The sequence below is a fragment of the Bombina bombina genome, chromosome 3, assembly GCF_027579735.1.
Source record: "Bombina bombina isolate aBomBom1 chromosome 3, aBomBom1.pri, whole genome shotgun sequence".
Lineage (NCBI taxonomy): Eukaryota > Metazoa > Chordata > Amphibia > Anura > Bombinatoridae > Bombina > Bombina bombina.
The window spans coordinates 858,963-864,124 of NC_069501.1; the positions used below are offsets into that span (position 1 = coordinate 858,963).

The 5,162-nt window shown below is 47.5% G+C and overlaps 1 pseudogene; it reads right to left on the minus strand.

Annotated features, from left to right (window-relative positions):
- Positions 1-2,477: 2,477 nt before the first annotated feature.
- On the minus strand, positions 2,478-2,740 carry LOC128655067 (uncharacterized; annotated as a pseudogene).
- Between the last annotated feature and the right edge of the window lie 2,422 nt (positions 2,741-5,162).

The following is a 5,162-nucleotide window of genomic DNA, read 5'->3' on the forward strand; positions in this document are numbered from 1 at the left end:
CATTTCCTCCAGACCAAGCCAAGGGACCAAGAGACCACTCCTGCTTCCAGTCTGTATAATCTTCCTAGAAATATTACATTCTTGTACACAAATCAAATCACAATTTAAAGTTTCAAGATATGAAAATAAAGCAGCCCTCTTAGAAGAGTTATTCATAGATCTCACTAAGTGGGACCACCTTAAGCAACCTCACAAGATAACTTAAGTCACTTTATATTAATCTCCAGGACTTTCATCAGACAAAGATTCCATTTCTGTAAGGGCCTTGAAAGAGGATACACAAGTCTCCTCCAAGAAAGCTGAAGTAGATTCGTCAGATAACATCACATTCTGCCTTGTAGGAACATAGGAAGGGCTTTCTATCCCCAAAGGGGAATCTGCCATAACAGACAAGACAGAAGTCTTCTCAAACTAAAAATCCAACTCTGCAGGAGGAGAGAAATGCAAACTTTCATCCACCATATCCTCAAAAACAGAGTCAAAAGAATCTTCTTTCTTGGACTTCTTACCAGTTTGTTCAACCTCCAAAGAATCAAGCTTATTCTTTGAGGCCCTCACATCAACCTCCATCTCATCTTGAGCAGCAGTGTCAAGACAGGAAAGACCTGCAACAGCATCTATTTTAGAAACAGCCACCTTGACATTTGCTGACAATGACACATTAACTTCACCAGAAACTCCTACCTTAACCTCGGAGGAAACTGGCTTGGCAGATGACACCCCAACACCAGTGCTGGAATTCCAAACACCAGGACCCATCCTTCGGGGTACAACCAGAGCCAGCCAAAGTCTTGGCAACAGGCAAAGCAACAGCCTGTTCAACAGCTTTAGGAGGAACAGAAGATCTCTTCCTCCTTAAAAAGGATGACAATTCACCCTGAACATGGGCTTTCTTTGGACACAAATCACACAGATGACCAGCCTACCCACACAAATCACAAGTTTTCTGCCAAGGACATTTGTCAGGAGCATGCCCTATCCTGCCCACAATTCTTGCAAGGATCTTTCTTAGGGCACTCTTCCTTCATATGCCCAAAATCCTGACACTTCCTACAAAAAAAATAGGCTATCCAGAATAATACAAATAAACCCCTATTGCGGCCAATAGGGAAATTCGAGGGAGGATGATCCAGACTCCCATAACCATCTGGATTATTATTGAACACCACCTTAAAACGTTTCATTCCGTTCCAAATACCAAACTCGTTCACTACCTTTATGAATGAATCGTACCTGAGAACAGTACATTCTGAGGAAGGTGACAATATCATCAGTTTCTACATAGAGATTGTACATAAGAACCGTCAAAGGCCTCTCTCTATTTTCGGACGTTGAAGTTATCTCCACACCTTTTAGCAAGGGATGACCCCTAATCGCTCTATACTTCCTGTATAGCTAAGCACACAGATGCTCATAAGAAAAGGTCAGGTCCTAAATACCATGAGCAGGATTATCTTGTTAGCAGTCGCCCCCCAATAGCAGCAAAGGGCTTAAGGCAACATAGTCACCAATTCCCTAAGGCCAAGGGGGTCTTGAACCCTGATTCGCAAGCCAATTGACAAAAAAGGATTGTGCCAAAAGGCCGAGAAGCGATAACCCGTAAAGGGTGCGCAATGACGCCCCTGGCCACCGTGACTGATTTTAAGCAGCGGTGGCATGTGCAATTGGTGCTTGCCCACCAGCAAACCACCCCTAGGCCTGACCAACTGACCCTACCTAACTCCAAGCTACTAGCAACTGGCCAAACTAAGTCCAGCCTTCCCTAAGTAACTAGCAGCTCTACAGAGCAGTGCCTGGGTGGAGAGCTTCCCCCTCAAACGACCCCCTCCTTTCCCCCTTGCCGGTGGTGACAGGGACAGAAAAAGTGAGAGACAGCGCCTGACCTGGCACCTTACCTATACCTTCAGGGCCTCGTTAAGAAGTGTTAGCCACCGCACCCCACCAGATCCATGCTTCTTCCTCTCTTCCGGAGACTTTCCAGCTAAAAACTCCTGGCGGCTGCAGCAGCTCAATTCCCATCTTCAGACACAAGGTGGAGAAAGAAACACATGGACACCACACAGCTCAGAGTGAGAGGACTTTTCTTGCATGCATGGGACAACAGGCAACAACGCGGTGGCGACAGCAGCAGCACACCTCACTCACTAAAAGCTAACTGGGCAGGCGAGAGGGAGATAGAGGCAAATAGCAGTTATTTCCAGCAGGCACCAAGAAAACTGGAGAAGCAATAGCATTCTTACCCAGAGAAAGAAAGGGAAGAAAGTTTGTTAGTTACATAAGTAAATAAAGCAAAAACCCTTCTCCCCCACCAGCAGCTTTCTAGACTTTCAGCCAGCAAACAAGGGGTTAACGAGTACGACTAAAAAGCAAGCCAGCAGCTCACACAGACAAAATACAATAAAAAGGGCAGACAGGGCTGTAGCTTCTTTCCCACTTGATCAGCTACTACTGCTACTGTTTTTGTCTCACAGCAAAGAGAGGCGTGCACCGGTCCTGGAGGTACTGCAATACCAGGTCAATGCGTGGAGTGGACAGAGCAAGCTCTTCCATCTCCCTGTTACAACAGAGCAAGCTCTTCTTCCATCTCCCTGTTACAAAAATCCAATTAATATAGCAAGCTCTTCTTCCATCTCCCTGTTACAAAAATCCATTTAATATATGGTCCCCAGATAGGGCACGTATCAGATATTATTAAACTGATAACAGATTTTTTTAAAATCTTTTTTATTGAAAAAAATGTTTACAAAGCAAGAAACAAAAATATGAAAATCATAAAGAAAATAATAAAAACATTCAAATACATTGGAAGAAAAGCTTAAATCTCATGAAAATAAGCACAATTTTTAAATAGACAACATAGAAGGAAATCCTTATAGTTATTGAAAAAAAATATTAAAACCATTAATTTCTTTGTTTGGAAATAACATTTTACAAGACCAAAAAGGAACTTTGTTACATAAAAAAATTAAGATTTTAAATTTAACTTATAAGAACAAAGTTACAATTGCAAAAAACTTAACTTGTTTAAGAAACTTGTATTTTGTTAACTTTTATATTGCTCTGACATACCAAAATGAAATATGAGTAATAAAAATAGTACTATCTCATGTTGTTGAAGTAGACCAAAGCTGAGGTTTCTAATTATTTACAGCACTTTGTGCATTGTGTTTTTTATCCATTAAGAAATACAAGTACATGACACTGAAAGAAATGCTTACACAGTCTTTACCAGACATGTTTTCTCTTTTAAAAAACAAAATATTTCTCACTTTCCATAGGGATTATTTTACAGAGTTTATTTATTATCTGCCAACAGATTCTATGTTTTGTTTGTGATAGCAACAGATTTGTACCATATAGAACCGTGTCATAATTTACAGTTTAAACCTGTCAAGGAAGTTATGAGAGGGCCCATTTTCTGCCACACCTGTTAGCAAAGGTGCAATCCCACAACAGGCGGCAGACACTTCCTCTTGAGAGCAGGCTTCTGACCTTACTAGGCCTCTTCTGTGCTGAAAGCTGCGGGTGGGGATACAGCTGTGTACTGCAGCCAAGGACAGATTTTTTTGGGCGTTCACTAAGGGGCTGATTTATCACGTAAACACCTTTTTCCGCGCGAGCCTTTAGGCTCGCTGGAAACAGGGCTCCTTAACTTGTCCGCCACTTCTGAGGCAGCGGACACCAATCAGCCCGATCGGATACGATCGGGTTGATTGACATCCCCTGCAAGCGGCCACGAATCTGCAGGGGGCGGCATTGCACAAGCATTTCACAAGCCTGGTCAGTCTCTTTTTATCATCCCCACTGCTAAGTAAATCCATGGGCAAGATGTCTGCAAGTAGGTCACCCAGTAACTTCTCACTCTTCTTTTGTGGGAGTCCTTGCTAGTGCCCATTAATGTGTCTCAAACTATTTTACAGAGGGGTTGGGCAAAGGTGACTCCAGGATGCCCAGGGACACCTCGCTCGCCTCTGCTGTTGCTGAGTTGGAATCACAATCACTTGTGCGTTTTCCACAGGTTTTGTTGTTTGGGGGTCAGCTTACTGTTTTCTCCTGTAACAGCCTGTGAGCCCACCGCTTTGGCAGACTTCCCCACTTCAGTCATGGGTTTAACTTTAGGGTTCAGCTACCTTTTGAGGTCTCTCCCTCCACCATTTCCTGTGACCACCTCCTTTGTTTTTTTAGCTTTTTTCTTGGCAGGCACTACACTAGCTGGCTTGCCTGCATTGTCAGTGGGATGTTTCTGCTGAGTGTTTACTACTTTTAATAATTCAGAGTCGGTGGGGCTGGGGTTTGTCTTTTGTTTGGCTTTTATCTGGGGCTAGCATCTGTGCAGGAGGCTGCTCTGGCACACTCAGCCGCTGCTCCTCCCTCTGTGGGCCCTGCTGCTGCTGCTCCTCCCTCTGTGGGCCGCGCTGCTGCTCCTCCCTCTGTGGGCCGCGCTGCTGCTCCTCCCTCTGTGGGCCGCGCTGCTGCTCCTCCCTCTGTGGGCCGCGCTGCTGCTCCTCCCTCTGTGGGCCCTGCTGCTGCTCCTCCCTCTGTGGGCCCTGCTGCTGCTGCTCCTCCCTCTGTGGGCCCTGCTGCTGCTGCTCCTCCCTCTGTGGGCCCTGCTGCTGCTCCTCCCTCTGTGGGCCCTGCTGCTGCTCCTCCCTCTGTGGGCCCTGCTGCTGCTCCTCCCTCTGTGAGCCTTGCTGCTGCTCCTCCCTCTGTGGACCCTGCTGCTGCTGCTCCTCCCTCTGTGGGCCCTGCTGCTGCTGCTCCTCCCTCTGTGGGCCCTGCTGCTGCTGCTCCTCCCTCTGTGGGCCCTGCTGCTGCTGCTCCTCCCTCTGTGGGCCCTGCTGCTGCTGCTCCTCCCTCTGTGGGCCCTGCTGCTGCTGCTCCTCCCTCTGTGGGCCCTGCTGCTGCTGCTCCTCCCTCTGTGGGCCCTGCTGCTGCTGCTCCTCCCTCTGTGGGCCCTGCTGCTGCTGCTCCTCCCTCTGTGGGCCCTGCTGCTGCTGCTCCTCCCTCTGTGGGCCCTGCTGCTGCTGCTCCTCCCTCTGTGGGCCCTGCTGCTGCTGCTCCTCCCTCTGTGGGCCCTGCTGCTGCTGCTCCTCCCTCTGTGGGCCCTGCTGCTGCTGCTCCTCCCTCTGTGGGCCATGCTGCTGCTGCTCCTCCCTCTGTGG